General features: G+C 39.1%; 1 protein-coding gene across 7 annotated transcripts in view; it reads left to right on the top strand.

Moving 5' to 3' along the window:
• The first annotated feature begins 1696 nt into the window (after positions 1–1696).
• The window catches only part of LOC135438788 (very long chain fatty acid elongase AAEL008004), a 34307-nt gene continuing 14606 nt past the window's right edge, over positions 1697–21397 (top strand). Inside the window, exons 1-2 of one of the 7 annotated variants that reach the window (XM_064697279.1) lie at positions 1697–1807; positions 1904–2030. The gene's annotated coding sequence lies outside the window, so the exon portion shown is untranslated. Of the gene's footprint in view, positions 2031–17399; positions 17548–19895; positions 20664–21397 lie in introns of those variants that run through there. The other 6 variants (XM_064697278.1, XM_064697280.1, XM_064697281.1 and 3 more) reach the window with 6 other exon arrangements.

Raw genomic sequence — 21397 nt, forward strand, 5'->3', positions numbered from 1 at the left:
ACCAAAACGACATAACTCGTTTGAAAGCGATACAACTCCGCCGATCTAAAAACAAAATATCCCCGCGCGGAGATATGACGTTTGGGAACTTCATAACTCCGCACGGAGATATGTCGTTTGTAGACCGGCGCAGATATGTCGTGCAAAATTTAGTCGTCAGCCTCGAAAATAGTCTTAAGGATGCCCACAATTCCTCTTATCAATTCTAATCCAATTGGGTTTATACCGGATCTTCAGTAAAATATTTGTACAGCGCGGGAAAATAATTGTTTAATGCTTGTTTTCCAGTGCATAATTTTAGGCACTCTTATTAATTAGTTAAAAATAAAATATTGATTGATCAATCATTTAAGGTCTATTACAGAAGCAAGCAACAAAATTGTATTTCATACAAAAAAGATAACACGTAATTGAAAAAGATTTCTTAGTTTACAGCCTCTTAAAATGCATATAAATTCTAAGCAGAAATCGTTTCAGCGAAAATAATAGTTGGGCCCAAATGTCAAGTTCTCAAAGTCCCAAGTCTTAAGGGCTATTGCACAATTCTGAATATGGTTTTTCCCTCCATCTACTTAGTGGGGGTATCAAGTGCACTTTGGGTTAACCTGCGGGGGCAGCTGTCTATAAAGTTGACTTGCAGTCAATAGACAAAAACAAACAAATCGTTTAACACGCCAATATCGAGTCAATAAAAATCCGAAATGGGCTGACGTTTTCACAGCTCTTGTCCCTACCGGTGGCTGCATGGGGATTCCCTTACCCCCCCCCCCCCTTCCTCCCTATCCACCCCCTCCCACACACACTGACCTAATGGCAAATACAAAAACAACGTTGTACATTGCACCAAAGTGCAGTCGGGACTGAAAGCCAACTAATGAACAACGAAGGTTGTTTGCCGCGCTTGGCTGGCCAAAAGTAAAGGAGTTGCAATTAAGTAAAAGTTAATAACAATAATTTGTTGGCTTAACATAAAAATTAGCGATTACTTCATAAACTAATTATTGGCAAACATAAGTGCAATTTATGTTCGCAGCTGGCCGCGTGCCTGGCAAATATTTGTCACCCACTTGACCTTGACGAAGTGCAAGCGCAAACTATCGCCCGTCGGTCGTCGGCCACTGTGTTTGCCCAGTTAACACTCAGTCAATTCAGTTGTGGGGGAGCGTGCGGGTGGGTGGATAGTTGTTATTAATGCTGGCAGCATTGTGCATTCCCTGAGTGTCACTCGAAGTCAATTAGATAATAACTGGCTGACCTGATGGTCAACTTCGTTGCAAGTTCGTTGGACTGTTCAAACAGTTGGCAAATGTTACGTCGTGCGCCACCTGTTGCTGTTTACTTGAACTTCAATCTGTTCGAGAACAGGAGCGCGCTCTAGGGCCAAAGCAATTAGTGTATTTGCTTTGTGCATGCATTAAGGGGGGCTTGGCATGTTGCGGGGGTTAACTAGTAGCTGCTTCACGGAAAGTTTTTTGCGTTGCACTGTGCACTTTGTTGTTGTATCGTAAGTTTCCACTGTCAGAAGCTTTTTAAAGTTTTGCGGCCTAAGTTCTGCGCCTGCTCGCCAGTTATGCAGCTTTGGCAGCGCTGCTAGCGCCAGCGTCGCGCAGCGGCGTCGCCGCCACCGTTGCTGCGCAGTTGCGTCGTCGCATTGCGCGTTTAACAGCCGCACCGCTCAATTTTAGCTCAGTTTCATTCAGAAGTTAAGCTTAAGCGTGTCTCGGCCGCTCGGTCAATAGACTCGCTCTGCTCATTAGCCAATTGCGAAAGAATTTGGATTTTTACAAAGTTCTTGTGAAATATTTACGTATGTTTGCACATTCGGCCATATATATGAGCATATACATAGTTATTTCTGTCTTGTCCGTGCGTTATTTGTGTTGTGGTTTTTGCGGTTTTTCAGTTCCAGTTTCAATAGATTGCAAGCAGGAGCAGCGCCCCCAGCACCAGCACTAGCAGCGGCAGCGTCAGCAGCAGAAACAGCAACAGCAACAAACGCCAGTAGCGGCAATAGCCAACACAAATTGTTGGTAAGTTTCTTCACATACGTTTTGTGCTATTACTTCTTTTGCAACTGTTATTGTTGATTTGTTGAACAGGCTGGCAACACTGTGCCGAATAACGCATTGCCCAATATAATAAAGCAATCACATACATACTTCTACGAGAAAAAATATTAAAAATAATCAAAATGCGGTTTGAATGATTTCACACTTTTGGGCCAGCACATAATAATTAATTACATTAGATTCAGGTTTTTAGTTGTATGCAAATTCTTATTTTTTATCACCTGTTTTTGCCAGCAACATGCTACCAAGTGCTTTAACCCACAACTGTTAACTCAAGCGTATGTGAATAATGTTAAAAGAATGCAATATTCAGCATATTTTCTGTCAAATTTAGCATAGATGGCATTTTTGGGGTTTCTTTTAAACTGAATATACATTATTGCACTTCTCTTATGTCCCGCTGTCAGCTGGTTTCTGTTTACATTTACCAACTGACCAGGGCTGCAATTTGGTTGATTAACTCAAGGTTTTTGTTTGCATACTTATTGTTCTTTATCTTTCCTTTCTTTTTTTCCTCTTTAAAGAGATCATTATATTACTTAATGGAAAGAGTGCAAGAAAGCAGACTCTATGCTGCTCTTAGTTTTTGCTTGCTTTGTGAAGTCTGTGAAGGTTTCCAACTCCCAACTTAAATTGTGTTAACCCTCATAAGCACACATTTTTATTCTCTTGTGATTTCAATTTTTTTTAGTATAGAAAATATTCCCAATACTCTGCATTTTGATCATTGCAAGTTATGTTTTATTTTTGATGCCAATTCAATAACGTTTCCGAACCAATTTATATGAATTCTTAATAGGTTTAACTGAATTTATTGTGAACGTAATTAAAAACAGGGACATAACAATACATCACAATTTGTATTTTCGCCGAAGAATGCTATAAAGCAATAACAACATTAAAATTTACAACTTTCAGCAAAAAATATATTAAGCGGAAGGCATTTAAGGGTTAAGCGATATTAAGAGCTCTTGTAATTATTAACAGAGTCGCGATAACAGATTGCTTACATTGTGGCAACGAGCTGCAACAAGCAAAGCAAAACAGTTTTTGCAAATTGCAGAAGAGACAACCGCGGCAACAAACTAACCTGGGCTCCATGTGCAACCTTGGACTTGACTCTTGCCACTGATGGGCAACTGATTACCTGGTCGGTTTACCTGCCTGCGCCTGCCAGCGCGATGTCACATTATGTCTTTTGTTGTTGAGCGGCCTGTGGCCCTGCTTTTGTTACTGTTGTCGTTGCGTTGTTATTGCCAAGTTTTAAACAACTCTTGGAACAACTTTCAAGCTTTTATGATGATGGAACTGGGAGCTGGGAACATGGCGGAACATTTTATGGCTGGAACAGCCCTTTTTGCTATATCGATCTGATATATTTTTAGTTTGATGTTCACTTCCGCATTGCTAATTTAAGCACAGAATTGATTAAACTCCTTAATGGCTAGTTAAGGAATGCACTGCATGCCGACACGACTGGTTCCTGGTTTGGTTTTTCCCCCTCAGATAGTTCACATAAAACATTTCTGCGGCCTTTGTCTGGGGACTCGGACTCGTACTCGTACTCGGACGTGTATTGCGCAGATTTCTTCTGGCTATAATTGCAAATTACAAATTATTGACTGTTAATGGCAATTGAATCACGCCGGTTTTCGCTTTCAAACGGTTACAAATGCAAACATTTACGCTATTCCGCGTGCTTTGCCCTTCTCGGAATGCCACGCACGTAGACCACATTTCATGCGAATTTACAGGCTTACCCTCTTCCAGCCTACGCTGCCTGCTGCCTGCTGACAGCAGATCGTCACTGGAAGATCTGAAGTTTGCGCGATCGCCGATCAGAAGAAAATCGCGCACGAATAAGTATAATCGAGGTGCCGAATATTAAATACCCTCACAAACATAGAGTAAGCAGAAATAGAAAGAAACATAGTGCATCATCTGCATATATTGATTGAGAAGAAATATCCCTTATGCGATCGAAGATACACCCTCTTGGGTGTTTCGTATTTCTAGGGTATAAGAAGAACAGTCAGCGGTCAATGCGCTGGAGGTCTCCATCCCAACGAAAATTCCCCAAACATTAAAATGTTTAGCACTCGGCGTCGAGGGCTTCACCTGCACATGGTTACACTCACTCTCTATAAATAATTCAAACGCACGTTTGTCTAGAACAGGATCCGCTCGGCCAGCGCCCGTTGATCAGAGGGGCGGGGGGTGCCCTGGTGCCTGGCATGCTAATTTATAAACATAACAACGAACCGACATTGACAGCCAACTGTGATTTTGGGCATTCATAAGTGATCAAAAAAGATACTGCAGAGACAGAGCATGCCAAAGAGAATGGTTGGGCTAATGTGCCAAAATATATGTACTCAGAGAATGGCATTGGCAAGCCGATCAAACTAGTTGATCTTACACTAAGAGACACACAAATCCATTAAATCGTGTTTATAACGTGCCCCAACTGTCTCAGTATTGATGTGAATTCGAAAACAGCTCGAAATCATAAAAAAGAGTTCAGCAATGTTAAATCTAACAGCTACACTAAGAGAAACATATCCATTTAATCGTGTTTATAACGTGCTCCAACTGTCTCAGTATTGATGTGAATTCGAATTTTCTAAGTAATACGAATTCCTCAAATTAAGCAGACCCTTTCTTTAAGAAAATATAGGCTTTATACATGCATTTACATATATTCCATAAACAGCTCCAAGCCCGCCATAAAAAAGAGTTCAGCAAATGTTAAATCTAACAGAAACTGTAAACAAGCAATGACTGTCAAACTGTAAAATGTGCGTAGTTAATAAATTTGTGGCTTTTACGTTGCGTGCCTCATAAAACGGTTAATTCGCATACAAAGTTTGTTTAATGTTCGGCTTGTGAAATTATTTTGAAAACTCCTGGTCAATAGACTTTGAGTGCGAAGTACATTCATACGTGGAGAACGTTCCTGTCATGATGATATAGTAAATCTTGCAATCATTGTACGATTTGTAAATATGTGCAAATTTCATTTGTTGCTGTTGCGACTGCGACTGTGACAGTTCCTGTTTTTTGTTTTATATGTATTTTGTTTTCTGTTGTTGTTATGACTAATGAAAACAATTAACAGCATTTTATCTGCCTCCGCCTACGTGTGCCGCATATTGAAACATGAAACGAACACCGAGCGGGATCAGCTGACAGATATTACCAGTAGTACCAGAGTTATGGCAATACTTCTAATGCCTAGCAATGGCATCGACGAACCGACTATATAAACAGACGGCGTGGGAGCTTATGGATTGACTGCATGTTGTTCCTTTTTGTTTACAATATATTTTTGCATTTGCTTAATCAGTTCGCTCCATTTGGAGCGTCAGCTGAGCAGCCTGGTTGAAAGATATAAATGGAGATGTGTCTAGATATTAACTGTTAATTGTGATAATTAGCGAGCTTAATGCACTTACAAACGAGCCACTTAATTGCAACAATAACAGTAACAAACAATGCCAACAACAACCACAACAGCAGCAGCAACAGCAACAAAAGCAGCACTGAAAATGCAACAAATTGATTTCAAAATTGTTGCCATAACTTACATGTGAACAATAGATACGACTACAGTGAAAGCTCTGTTAGCCGAATTTCTGCCAATGTTGGACAAACTTATTAATAGATTTAAATTCAAGTTAAACTAACTCAAATGAGGTTGTAAGTGTAGCGGTTCGCTCAAGAGAGTCTTCACTGTGCCCAACTATTTAGTCGCCGTGTTATTCGTTTTGTCAGTTCCTCAGGTGCTCGCTCTGTTCGCGGGGCCAACAAATTTGTTAACCTCTGACATGATTAGCGCTTTTGGCAACATTGCCAGCTTGTAATTTGCAGCTAAAGCTAAAGCCAACAACTCTTCAGTTAATTGCGGCAGCTTTTAGCCATGTTTACAGTCTTAAGAGCCATTAAATGACTTCCCTCTTCCCTGCATGACAATGCGTTTAATTAAATTTAAATGCATTTTTGTCCAATTCATTAATAAATATAACTAAAATCATTTAAATTTTTAAAATCATGCAAAAACTGAAGACAGATTCTTGGGTAAATGAACTGGTTAAAGGCGTATTGTTTAGTCATTTTATATATTTATTTATAATGCTGTATAGAAACCAAGCTCCTAGCTTCTTGAATAACTGAAGAGATTAAGGGCATATTCTTATATATTTATATATTTAAATTGTTAAAAGTAGTTTTGACTATGAGCTAATTATGCTGTATATGAACCTGGCTAATAGATTCTTGAATAACTGATGAGATTAATGGCGTATCCTTGAGTAATTCTTATATAATTATAATGTGAGGGAGATCTATGTATGCTGGATAGAAACTTAGCTTCTACACGTTATCAAGAATAAATATACTCTATGGGCTTGTGGATACTCTCTGTTGTAAAAAATCAGCTTACATTTATCAATTTATTCCTTTCAAAAACTGATTTCAAAAGCGAAAGCAGCAAAGAGATAAATATATATCAAATGTGTTTGAATAATTATACTGCACAAATAATGGAAAGAATCTTTAATAAATATATTCATTTATTTGACATGAGATATCGTATTAAGCTTAGAGTTCAATGAATTCAATTGAATAAAACATGAGAAAAAAATGTTTACAATTGAGCTGTGCTATAACAACGTACTTAATGGGCTGCAGACGATTTTGGATTTGATTGAATGAATATTTAATATTTGTAAAAAACCGAAAACAAGGTTTTTGCCTGCAGCTTACCAAGGTCTTAATGTCAGCTTTCATTTAAGCAAGTACTTAAGTTGACTTGCCTTACAAGCGTGACACATTTTCTGACGAGGATATAAACGATTATATATACATATATATTAAGTATCAGATCCCCCAAAAAGGACTTTGCCACTTTTTGAACGAGTAACGAAACCAGAAACCTGAAGCAGAAACAATTAGATGCTCTTAAAAGGATATATATAACGGTTGATCGAAACTTAATTAGTTCTAGGCACGCTTTTAGGTAAATGTAACATTGAAACGGCAAAATTTGCAACATTTTCCATTTGTTATTTATTTGCTTAGCCCAAATAAGAAACAAAATTCAGCTTTAGTTTTGGCATAACAAGTGCATCTGTGTTGTTAATGTAAAATTTCCGTTTGCATTGCATTCGCGAGGCTTGTAAATAAATTTGTTGCAATAAATTAATTAGGTAAATACAAGTACAAGTTCTGTTAACAAATAACATTAACTGAACAATACAAAGCAAACACACGCGTCGCTGATTTTGCAGCCAACTCATGTATAATTGTATTTCAATTAGTATACACTGTTCACGGCGCGAAAAGGAGTATATGCTGTGTGTGCGACTGTCTGTTGCTTCGAATAACGAGTCAAGCTGCAAATTCAACACAGTTTGCAAGTCACTGATACAGTTTAAGAGCCACGAATACTAGTATCTTTTACACCTGTTTTAAGCTGTTTTTCCTGGCTGTAAACAGAGCATGCTGCAGTCGTTTGTTTATTCAATGTTCTCTTATGCTATGCATTTTTTAAGCTTCCGCAAAACAAACACAACAGTTCAATTAATTATAAAAAACTGAAAGGTCAACCCCTTTTACAAGCGTCGACAATTGCCAAGTTAACATCAAATTGACGCAATTGTGCGCAAATGTTGAACATGAATTCGTACATCGCCAAAAGAGAAAAAAACAAAACAAAATGTACTTGGCTAAGTATTTTTTGGTTGTCAGTTTTTTAATGAACACTTTGCTCATTTGCGCCTACATTCAAGATGTTTAAGACACACACACACAAGATACTTAAAAACAAACTGAAAAACAAAAGGAAACTTCTCTTTTAGAGAAGCTTGGCATTGAAAGACCACAGCGCGACGTTGATTAAGTTGTCAAAAAGCAACAACAATTGAAAATCCCACAAGATACATTTTCTGAGCTGCCTTCGCCCCCCGCCTCCGCTGCCGCTGCCCCTGTCGCTTCTTCACTTAACATTGTCTTTGTGCTTTTGCGGCTTGTGGTTTATGCGTTTTGTTTCACTATTGGACACAAAATATTATATGGTATTGTAATTTTCTGGTATATGACAGACTTTGCACACAGATTAGTAACTTATTAGCAGTTGAGCCTTGGATGCATGACATGGATATGGATGCTGTTGTGGTGCCCAAGCTGGTGCCTTAGCTTGGCCTTAAGGCTTCAACAGTTAAACAGCCTTAATTGGCCCAAAACATGCAGGCATTAGGCCTTCAGTTTACCCTTCCCTTTTGTCATGTACTTGTTTTTATTGCTCTCAACTAGAATGGATACGTGTGCTAGCTATGAAGCAGATTGTTTAGGGAAATACATATAGTTTAATAACAATATACTTAATATCGCGCAGTCCAAGTTGTCTACATAGGAGAAAACGGCTTTAAGTCTCAGACTCATAAGCTTGTTCATAGATGCAGTAATATCTGCGCCGAAGGCTATAATAATCATCAGTCTATAGCGCTGCTAAAGCGCATAATAAACGAGAAAGTAAGTATATATTCTGCACGCCGAAGATGTAATACCCTTCTAGACAATTGCCTTGCGGCTGAAACTCGCAAATGCTGACTTAAATCCAAATATTTCGGCAAGAAAATATATGAACTTCATTTTCGACCGATCTATCCTATGATAACTATATAATAGAGAGATACGATGTTGATAAGATCTTGCATATATATGAAAATCAAAGTGAATCTAATAAATGCCGAGCTTTGTCAAGATATCTTCATAAACATAGAAGTTTTCCATACAGGAAGCTACTTTTTGGCCGATAGTTCCTATGACAGCTATATGATATAGTGGTCTGATGGGTATATGGGTATATCATGGCTGATATAAAATATATGTATATACTTTATGGGGTCGGAGATGTCGCCTTCTATGCACTAAACATTTCATGACAACATGAATTATGAATTATATAATACCCTCTACAAGGGTATTATAATAATTGTTTTTAATAATTACCACATTATTTTATGCATTAATAATATTCCCGATATATACAAGTATAATGTTGTTGTTTTTTTTATATATTTTTTTTTAAATACTTCCACGTTTTGAAAGATACGTAATTAGTATCTAATCTCTTATATCGTATAGATTGCAATTGCATATTGCAGGTCTCGACGTATTTTTCCGTTAATTGAAATTCTTTATTTCAAAATAAATATCAGGTATTATGATTATATCAGAAACTCGACGTTATTTGCCCTGTAATTAAGCCAACACCTTTGGTGGTATAAAATTGCACACCCTTCTATATTTGATAATTGCCTAACTAATCAATAACTTGTGGGGTTAAATCGTATGTTAATTTCTCTATTGATTCGGGACCCTTCTAACTGTCCTATAAAGAGTCGAGTCAATTAACGCCCTTCCACACGATTCTAGTTATTATAAACATGCGCTAATGTTACAAAGTGCAGGAAATACTGTACCTTGGGGCATTCGGGACGATCGTTCGATATAGACAAAAGTCAGTCAAGACAATAAGTCGGCCAATACTTAAGTCGAAGGTCCAGTACATTACGCAAATATGTACACACATTGTCGGCTGTTCTGACGGCGCACATGTTACTAAAGATAGACTGAAGTGTTTTTTTAGTTAGGCACAACAAAAAATGCCAAGTACGCGTTTTAGATAGATTTTTGTTTATCTTGCGCTCGGATAAATAAACTACAAAATTGCTCCTTGTGTGGGCCAAGACCTACGGCATTTACTTTCAATTATATTCTCACGATAAAAATTCAATTTTTTTTTATTTCAACACAAGTGCTCGACTGGAAGATGCCCTGTAAACAGTTGTAAATGATGTGTGATGTGTGATGTATGCATACTTGGATTCGCACCTTTCCCCACCTGTACACTTCTAGTATTGATTGATTCTTGAAAAATCTTTATGTTTCTTCGAAGATCTTAAAGAACATCTAGGAGATATATGTTGATTATATACACACATACACACATACTTATGACTATGTCCCATTGCAAATATTTTTGAGGGTGTTATAATTTTGTCATGAAATCTCTAACGCATAGAAGGTACATCATAAAGTATTTATATATTCTTGAACAGCATCAATAGCCGAGTTGATATAGCCATGTCCGTCTGTCTGATTCGGATCGGACTACTATACCATATCATTACAGTTGAAAAGGAGGTTCCTGTGTGGAAAGCTTCTTTGTTAATCAACATATCTTGACCAAACTCGACCTTTATTAGTTTTAGCATGCTTCTCATATATATGCAAAATCTTGCTAACATCGGACTATAACATATAGCTGCCATGGGAACGATCAGTCGAAAAGTAGGTAGACAAAATATTCTATTTTCGGAGATATTTTCTTCAAACTCAGCATTTTCGAGCTTCACTATTCTCACGTGTCTGCCAAAGTGAAATATCTACAAGGGCATTAAATCTTCGAAGTGCCGAAGATTTTCTTATTCTCTCGTTTTCATATCTTAATGAACTATTTACGACTTAAAGATGGCATTCAAATACGTGCATATACCAAAAATGAAGGCTTTATCTCATAAATAGGTTTTGGGTCGAGCGGGGAAAGGAAAAATAAGTGAATTATTGTCGACTGCGATTGAAATCGATATTTAGGCACGATCAGTTATAGTTAATTTATATTAATGATGTGCTTTAAGGGAACCTTTATAATTTGATGCTTTGAAAAGATCTAATAGACTACGAACTTTAAAGTTTCTAGCTCTTTTTAGCAATCAGCTATGCTAAATTCAATGCAAGTTTGATTTCGATATTTATCGATCTTGGGCAAGCCAGAGTTATCGAAGTTATATTTGAAAAGCTTAGTCTGTTGGTTGCACAGTTGAAGCTTTTTATGAATATGTAGGATATATAAAGTTGGAAAATTAGTTCATAATAGAGGTAAGTCCTTAGGCCATGAAAGGTTAAGTGGATTTGCGTCCAACTCGCATGTGTTGTACACAAAGACGAGTTCCGCAGTGCTGAGAATTTGTTGTTGTTGCTTTTATTATAGATCTATGCGATTCTGTTTGCTTGGCAATTGCGAAATCGTAACGCTTGAGCGCATTTTATATCCAACAAGTGCGGAGGCGACTTTAGATGTTTGCAGTCGATGTCCGCCAATTACGCAAACAGCTGGACCATTTTTGGGCGTGTCTGTTAAATATATCTATAGATTTATGTGCGTATATATGTATATCTATATATCTATATGCTCACCTGTATGTATTGGCTACCTAGGCCAGTCAGTACATGCGCTCATTGCGCGTTGCCCCATTATCATTAGGCAGCCGCAGTTTTGGCCAAAATTTCACGCGTTCGCTCGAGGCTTAGAACCCGTTTCGGCTAGATCGCTTGACAAATATTTAATGGGCCAACTTTGATGGCCGCTGTATTATATTCAGTTCACTTTATGCTTGGCTCTCAGGGCTCTCAGGGTCCCCCCTGATTTTTAATGAGCATTGAGAAAGCTGCGAGTTGGGCTTTCAGCACTTTCAGCCATAATATTTGGTTTGTTTGCCAAGCTTAATCATTATCATTACCACACATTAGCCAACCGTGCCTTCAATTTTGAAAGGTGTCTTTGTCTGTTGTCTGTTGGTTGTTGGCTGTTGTTTTTTTTCTTTTTGGTGGGACATTGTGCAACTGCAATTGCCCCGGTCCCAGTCGCAGTCGCGGCGCCTGCCACTGCCACTGCCAGCGCGCCGTGCCCCAGATCAAAGCCAAAAACCAGGCTTCGACTTTAATTTAAATAGTTTTCGTTTGTTTTATTTCATTTTGTGTTTGCTGGCCGTCGTTGTCTTTGGTTTTGTTTACAGCTGTGCTGCATACATAATTCAATTTATAGTCGTTTGTCATCATGGCGGTCACACAATCGCAATCACCATCACCATCACCATCACAATCCCAATCACAGCCCGGAGCAGATCAGACCAGACCAGACCAAGCCAGACCTGGCCAGACCAGGCCAGCCCAGGCGGAGAACTGCACACCTCTTAATGAGACGCACTTCACTCTGCTGCCTTGCTGCTGCAATCTTTGTGGAATGTTTGTCAGGTGAACATTGCTATAATTGGCTTGGGTCAGCCGTTCACAGTTTACAGTCAATCACAAGGTTAGCCTCATTGAATAGGATGCTAAAAGCTATTTTTGAATAACGATAGAAGACGTTTTTATACCCTTGTAGAGGATATTATAATTTTGTCATGAAATGTGTATTGTCTCTTTTTCGCTAAGTTAGTAGAATTATCCAAAAAATGAGATTAATTTAGTTGCTTATTTTAGTCTGCTTTAATGTAACGCATAAAGCAGCTATTTAGTTTAGCTACCTTAGTTTTATTTACCTATTCTACTTGTAAATATAAATATGTCATTCAAATATATATTTTAATAAATTTAGAAAATGTATTATTCATATTTAAAGTTGGTTTTGGTGACCTTTCCATGTTTAAAAATAATTATTTAGCTGACTCGTGGTCCGGGTATTAACTTATTATTTTCAAAAATGAAAACTAATTTGATTTTAATGTACATTTCTCCTATAAATATTCTTAATATGTATATTGTTTATCTTGTATATTCATTCAATTATTATCTATCTGAAAAAATGGGCTTATAAAAGAGGCTGTTATAGCCCCCTTCTTATCCAAAAGATCTTTCATCTGAATCACAGATGGTTGTGTTCCCTTTATGACTGTTTTTTCTATATCCCTGCATTAAATTAATGTTATCATATGTGTCTAATGCGTTAAATGCAATCTCCGACTCTATAATTGAAGGGATCGATCTTCTGGAGTCATTAATTCACACTATGCTCTTTTAGTTTAATATCAGGATACATTGGTTTTATTCACTTCATAAAATCATTTCTTAGTGGTACATTGATACATATCCGTTGTTATGAAGCTCGAACCCGAATCTCATTCCTACTATTGTATGCTTCTCTTAATGGAAAGAGAAGGAATGGTCCTTCTGGTCCAAAACATCCGTCTGACAGAGATATCAGCCCTTAAATATGATATATATGTATATCGAGTTTTAATCAGACACAGTAGAAGTATTACTATAGATTTTTCCGTATGTCTGTCTCGGAGACTTGAAAGTGTTTTAATTAAATTTAGCAAAACTTTTTTAATTATTGAATCAAAAACGAATTTTTGTATAATTATTTTTGTTTTGTTTTAAGTTTCAAGTTATCTGAACCAAACAGAGTAATTATGAGCCTCACTATGCTCGTCTGACTCTGGGTTTTAAAAGTGTTTTAATTATATTTTTTGATGTTTAACAAACTCAGTAGTTATGAGCTTTACAATGCTTCTTAGATCGTATTGCTATAGCTGCAAATGAAACTAAAAATAAAATTTTATTATTAATACTTACCTATTTTTAGAAAATATTTAAACCAAACTAAGAAATGAAAAGCTTTATTATTTTTCAAGCAACTAAGCGAGAAGTCGAAATCATGCGAATAGCTGTGTCATCATAAATTGTATCTAAGTCTAGAAATAAACCGCACATATTTGAGGGCTTCCAACTATTTATATGTAGTTAATTCAACCTTAGACACTCCGTTATTATCTGTTCCATTTATTTTTGATTGTTTTATAAACGAACTATTTAAATTGATAGCAAGAAAAGATGCTTGATTACGAACTCTTTTCCAGTTTTTAACGAAATGAAACCGCTTTCCCATGGAGTAGAAAGTGGGAATTACTGCTGGAAACTCTTGTCAGATTATGAAAGAAAAAGGGCGAAAGGGAGAGAGAGAGGAAGAAAGGGAGGGAGAGAGGTGGAGATAGAGAGAGAGAGAGATTTAAGTGGCTGTGAGTACACAATGCTCCCTTTTCCATGTTTGAGCATCGCTTGAGAATGCAGCAGAGTGAAGAAAAAACAACTTATTACAACATTTGGCAAACATTTGAATTTATTAAGTAGAAAAAAAAAGCAAACCAACAGAAATTCGTTTGAGGCTTTACATAAAAATTTCAGTTGTTCGATTTTGACATACATTTTTACATAGTTATTGGCTTTTGCCGAAAGCAAAGTCAATTACTGGCCTCTGGCTGCTGCCACGCCCCAAAGGTGATGGCATGGCAATGCCGAGGGGCGTGTTGAGAGGGGGATTTGGGTGTACAACAAACAATAAACAACAACGATCTACGTGTTGGCTATGTAATTTTTTATTGTCAACGCGCTGCCAACGGCAACGGCGCCCGCCCTTGACTCAATTTGTTGGCCTGGCCGTGGCGCATGCGCAGAATGCAGAGCGAATTGTTGTGGCTTAAATGGATGGGCTCACATGGTCAGCGCTTGGGCCTGGGCTTGCGCTTGGGCTTGCGCTTGGGCTTGGGCCAAAAGACATTGGCCTAGGCAGTGTCCAGCCCCGCGCTGATGGCCCATCAGGCTGAGCTTAAATTGTGCGACTGCGTCTGGTTAAGTTAATTTAATTGGAGTAACTAAGCAACGCCCACGACTGGCGTTAAATTGTGCAATTCAGTCGGTAATTAAATCAAAGAGTTGTAAATAAAAGACGTTCGCTGCTTGGACTATTTTTAATAGCGGCTGCTGCTGCTGCTGCTGCAGCTGCTGAAGTTGTGCAGGCAGCGCGGCCAAATCCCGTTTGCTTGTTTAGGCAACTGACGCGGCGTCGCTGCTGGCGTCGCTGCCGGCGTTGATAATGGCGTTTCATTTACGAAACTTATTAATCGATTTATATGCGCCGGCACAACAAGCAAAAGTGGTCAAAACAACAACAGCAACAACAACAGCAGCAGCAACAACCAACACGCGGCCAATTTCTTTGACGCACACAGATACAGATACAAATTTAAATACACAGAGATACGCAGAGCATGCATGCTCGCCCAAGGTGAGATGTAAATGTTGTGCGTGTGTGTGTTGGGCTAAACATGAACCGTTAGCGTTTGAGCCATGATGATGACACGAAGTCAAACAACAACAACAGCAACGACAACAACTACAACAACGACAACAACATGTTGTTGCGCGCTTGACACGTTTAGTTTTGACATTGTCAAGCCAAAGCCAAAGAATATTGGCCACCAGCCAGAGCCCCCCCCCCTCCCCGCATGCCCCGCTAGCCCACGCGTGCAACATTTCGCAATCATAAGCATTTGCGCATGCGCAACACTTTTATTATTAATATTTATATTATTTAATTTATTTATTATTATTATTATTTTGTTGTTTTTATTGCTTGGTTTACTTGAAAGTGCGTCGCACGCTTTGTATTTAACCATCTATTGTTCAGTTGAGCAATAATGCAATATTAATTGGCCATTCGAAATGGATTTTGGATTCGATTCGACTGCATTGGCCATTGCGATTTTTGTTTGGCTGCCAAAGTTAACGGGTTGACATGCGCTAGCTCTCAGCTAATGAGCTAATTAGCTTGCCAGTTATTAACCATTTTCAGTCAGTTGCAGTTGTTTGCCCAGATTTATGACGCGCGACGCCTTGTAAACTTTACGGCAGTCGTTAATACAGTGTGTGCTGGCTAAAGCGAACATCAAAGAAAATACCTAGAGTGTTAACATAAGTTGAAAAGTTAAATCTTATTTACTAACAGTTATTGCTTTATTTCTTAATAGATAAAATTCTGCTGAAAAGCGTTAATTAATTCAATTTTCTTATTCTTATCTGACAAATTATTTTGTTTTGTATATTATTTTTTACCAGTTTATTCCTTGAATTTATTTATTACATCTCCATTTAAGTTCTTTTTTTTATATTTATTACATTATATTATATTATATTATATTTTATTATATTATATTTATTTATTTTACTTTACTTTTTGTAAATGTTCTCTTATCCCAATCATCCTTTAGCTCATATTGCCCCTACAAACTGAGCTGTATTTTGGCAGATGCGGGATAAGCTGGTAATTCCATTTGGCTTAGATTGTATTGCCTCGCTCCTTGGCAATTTCATGGTCTATTCGCCGCATTTGATTGTTAATAACTTTGCAATTTTGTTACTTCTGCCGGGCCAAAAGCATAAGCTGTAAACGAAGCCCGCTAACTAAATGGGGTAAAATCATTTCCGGTTCATATCCGCACACCTTCTTCTAGCGAGAGGTGCGGCTCAGTCGAAAAAGGGCAAACACAGGACCAGTAAATATCCGCATACAGTATATAGTCAGTGTGGCAACTGAGCCATGTCCTGCTGGGCCAAAAGGGGTGGCTCGACTACAAATTGAGGAAAACAAAATACAATGCCAACTAATAAAAAAACATAACATCTAAAAAACAACAACTAATAACAACAACAACAACAACAACAAAGCGCCAGGCCTCTCTTAACTTGGATGACATAATGCCAAGTGGAGTGTGTATCTAAATATGTGTGTGTGCACACACACGTGTGTGCATGTATCCGTGTACACGCTCGAGTGTAGCTGTGTTTGCAGCTGTTGTTGTTGTTGTTGCTGTTGTTGAACACGCTTACTACAGCAGGCGCAGAGCTACTCGTATTTATTTTGCGGCATTTGTGTTTGGATAGAAACCAACAACAAAAATGAAAACGAAAAAAGTAAGCGACAACCCTTGGAAAAGCAACAAAAATGCACGTATCCCATGGATACACGCTGACAAAGAGAGCGCCTTATCAACGGCACGCTTTAACAGGGAGAGTTTGTAAGAGACTAAAGCAGAGAGGAAGAGAGTAAGAGAGCGAGAGCGAGAGAGAGCTAGGAGGCGAGCGAGAGTAAGCGCTTATGGCCGGCTAGCAGCCGGCCTTTTTGCGCCACATTCACATCCGAATATGTGCCTGTCGGGCTGGCTGAATGTATCTGTCAGATACGGAGAGGGCCGCGCGTATCTATGTGTGCGACCGTTGTATCTGTGCCTGTAGCTGTGGCAGTTTCTGTGTTGGCGCGTGACGCAACGTGTGTAGTGAACGCGAATGTTGCCAGCGGCCATTCTTCTTCTTCTTCCACAATCGGCCGCTGCTGCGACTGCGGCTGTCGCAGTCACTGTCACTGCGGCGACTGCCTGTCAAATGCCGTTCCGTCTGCTGTCTGCTTCTTGCCGCTTGCCAGCCACAAGATACAGATACACAGCACTTGGCTCTCAGTGCTCAGTGCTCAGTGCTCAGTGCTCGGTACTCGACGCACTCTTTCGAGCACTCTCTCGCTCTTCCCCTCTCTCTCTCTCTCTCTCGCGCGCGCGTGCTATCTCCCTCTCTCGCTGACGCACCGCATTCACTTATTTCTCTGGGGTTCGCTCGCTCTTCGCCCAATTCGTGTAGCTCAGTTTGCATTTCGCTTTGGGTTGTGTCTTGTCTGGTTCGCTTTTGGGTCAGGCCAGACCAAAAAAAAATTAAATAAAATTAAATAAATGAAAAAATTCGCATTCAATTCACATTCGCGCACAAATTAATTCCTAGGCCTGCCTGCCCAACTGCTGCAACAAAAGTAAATTGCCACAAAATAACAAATATAAATGATAAAAATGATAACATGAGATATATTCAATTACACGTGACAAACAAACAAAAAAAAAATACGTTTTATTAATGTGTGTTACGTTCATCATGTGCTGCGTCCTCGTTGAAATCCTCGTGCCGCGACAAAGTCGCGTGTCTCTCAGAGAAACACGTAATATAAAAACTGTTGTCTGCCCGTTAAATGTGCCAGTTTCCGCCTACAAAAAGTCAGCAGCTTATCTGTGGGCAACGTTTTGTCTAGCCACTCGATAAATGAGCTAATCTATTAGTTAAATATAATATCTATATAATCAGATGCACAGCTACGTAACCAGACCAGCCCCCACTGACGGCGGCACGAGCGTCCTGAACTCAATTAACTTGCCTCCAACCATTCCCGTCCAACTGTCTGTGTTGCCCACTCGGGCCAAGTTAATTGAGTCCAAATACTTTTGTCCAAATCGCTGGCATTGCTCAATGTTGGCCCATTGTCACCTGCCAATAATCAGTTGGCCAGCGTTTTTTGGCCAGCTAATTAATCAACAACGATAACACCACAAACTTCACAACAGCCAGCAACAACAACCACAGCCACAACAAAAACAACAACAAAAACAACAACAAAAACTAGCACATCCGCAGCCAAAGTGCACGTTTCGTGGGCAAGTGTGTGGCATTGGAAGATATGACATAATTCCAAGACATTCACTTGCCACACAAAAAAAATTCATATATACATATGTATATTATATATATATATATATATTTATAAAGAAGAAGGCACCCAAAGAGCGCACGCTCCCACTCGAAGAGCGCTGCCCGCCGAAGAGTACATCAGGTGCGCGTGGCGACCAATGATCCGAATCGGAATCCGAGTCGGAGTCCAAAAACCCCAAAACGAACAATGTCTGTCTACCCCATCCCCAACCCCAACCCCAACCCCAACCCCACCCAACGCACACACAATCAAAATCATCTTGGCATTGCGCTTGCTGCGTTAAATTTAATCTGTCTAGCGGAAATGTGTCTGATACACCAACAAACACCCTCCCCTCCCCCCTTCCCCCTCCACACACCTCCAGAAACCCTTTCGAATAACGCCCACCCATAACCTAATTGAAATGCATACCGGCAGTGCCCGTTTCTATATGACATATATGCATGTGTGTTTGACTGTGGCTTCAAATATATTTGAATATTCGCGGGGGTTTGTATTATTACAAAATTGCATTCTGCGATGGCGACCCAATAAATAACACACACACACACATATATATATATATATATATACATACATATACACATGTATATATATGCATAATAGATAAGCAATAACAAATTAGATGATTGCGACAAAGGGCGGCGCGCGTCTTAATTTCCATTTCGTCAAGTTTACCTGTTAACCGTTGCGGCTTTCGTTGTTGTTGTTGTTGTTGCAGTTGCTGTGGCTGTTGTTTGGCGACACACATCGCCGCTTTGACCATGAATTCGATTTAATGCAAAAGTCCCAAAAACGTGAATTTATTTTCGGGCGAAAGGAAAACAAAAAGCCGAAGCCTATAAAAAAAAACCCAAAGACATGCGCGTGTGTATGTGTTCGTGCTTGTGTATGTGTGAAATGCCGTAATAATTAATTGATCGACAAGTGCGCAGCTTTGGTTTTTTTTCTTTTTTTTTTGTATACGGCGCGTTCGCAAAGCTGCGACTGCGCGCTGCGCGTCGCGTTGCCGAAATCGAATTCGATATCTACGAACAGCCGCTGTTGACGGCACCAGCATGTTGTTGTTATTGTTATTGCTTTTTGGGGGGCCCTTGCAACATCGAACCGAAGCCAAGTCAAGCTGAGCCAAGCAGTGCTTGAGCTTGCGACAGCGCTGCTCGCGTCGCTGCCAGCGTATTCACCTGTTGTTGTTATTGTTGTCTGCAGCTCTTGGGCGCGCCAATGCATTGCAATTTACATTTCTATGAAGCTCATTTTAATGATCTAAATAAATTTCGAACATTAGCACAAAAGACAGACCCCAAAAATGAGAAATAAAAAAAATCACCTACACATACATTTATACATATATGTATATAGACGCATATCGCACCATACTGCATTAAATATCAAAGTTTATAAGTTCGTAATCAACGGCAGCGGCAACGCTGGCGGCGCCGCAAGCTCAGCTCTTGCGCGCTCAATTTCGCGACTGCGACTGCGACCGCGACGGTGACGCTGACAGCGACAGCGGCCGCAGCAGCGACGATGTCGACTTTAACGGCGTCTTCGGCCTTAGTTAGTCAGCCGTTGCGGCAGCCAGTTAGTCGTGCTTTGCTAGTCGCTGTCTGCGGTTTTGCCTCTCTCGGTTTCTCGGTCACCTCGTCTTGTCTCGCCTCGTCATTGTCCCCGTCACCGTCCCAGTCACCGACGCCCCGAGTCTTGTGCCTAGCGTCGCGTCGCCTGCGACAGCCGTGTTTAGCTACTGAATTGCATTCAAAGTGTATTTGTTAAGTGCTCGGAAGGACACGCGCTTTTCGCTGCCAATTCGGCGAACTTGGCCACACTGAAACAAGACACACACACACACGCGCGCAACTAAGTAATATATGCTTGTATATTTACATATGTATACACATAACGGTTGCCAAAGTGTGATAAGCGAACGCTGAGAGCGAAGAGTGCGCGCCCGCCACAAGTAAATGGTGAATTTAATGGCCTTCATCGATTGCCAGGCAAATGCCAGCTGCTGCAGCAACAATTTCAATAATTGATAACAATTCTACAATAACAACAAATGCAGCAACAGCAACCGCAACAGCAACAGCGACGGCAGCAACAACAGCACGCACGCATATCCTTAATGCAAGCGATATAACTGATATAACTGATATTACGATATAACCACAACCGACGCACACTTATAATTATAATCAATCAAATCGAATCTGAACTAAATTCAACTGGTTTTCCTCCCAATTTCGATAGCCACTGGCAAACTGTTCACGTTTCTACTCGCATACATGCTTGCATATATTAAATAGTTATTAAACAAATTTTCAACAAAATCGAGCAAAGACAATACACAGGAAAAATACTGCAACGCACGCTACTAGGAAAACAAGGTAAATTGGGGCTAAAAATAATAAACAAAACTTGTGTTTTGCAAAGACAAACATTGACTAAATAAAATATTTAAAAAAAAGGGGTCAAATGTTGAAAATCAAATTAAATATGCATTTAAAAAAGGAATTTCGTGAGATAAACGAACTTCAGGTTAGCTTAAATTTATCAAATTTTTGAATGGAAAAATGTCTGAAATAAGACAATTGAGCTAAATTATTCATATAATTTCTCTTGAAATAATTACAGAATTTCGCAAATATTAATTTGTATTAATCAAAAGTTCCTTTAATTGTTTTGGTACACAACACTTTCCAATTCTACCTGACTTCGACTTTCCTGGAACCCTTTAGAACACATATATGAATATTTCATTACGTGGATTACATCATCGTCCAAGTGATAAATGACAACAAAAAAAAAAAAACAATTGTCCACATTGTCCACAATTTAAGCCCAGTCAAGCATATACTAGCAAGTCAGTTTTTAATTCATATTTCGTGATTGTTTTTGTTGAATTGAAAATACACACGCTCGCTATATTTGACTTGATTCGATCGTATGCAAATTAATGTATATTTTCGCATCAGAATGTTTAACGATAATCTACGCTAATTTAACACAATTTTCGATAATTTATTTTAGAGTTTAACGGGACCTATATCTTTATATAGTTAATGACTCGCGCAGCAGTCGATGAACTATAGTTGATTCCTATTTATAATATTTAATTTAT

This window comes from Drosophila montana, unplaced genomic scaffold (genome assembly GCF_035044405.1).
Source record: "Drosophila montana isolate Dmon_TW-CO22-7 unplaced genomic scaffold, ASM3504440v1 contig_3848_1, whole genome shotgun sequence".
NCBI lineage: Eukaryota > Metazoa > Arthropoda > Insecta > Diptera > Drosophilidae > Drosophila > Drosophila montana.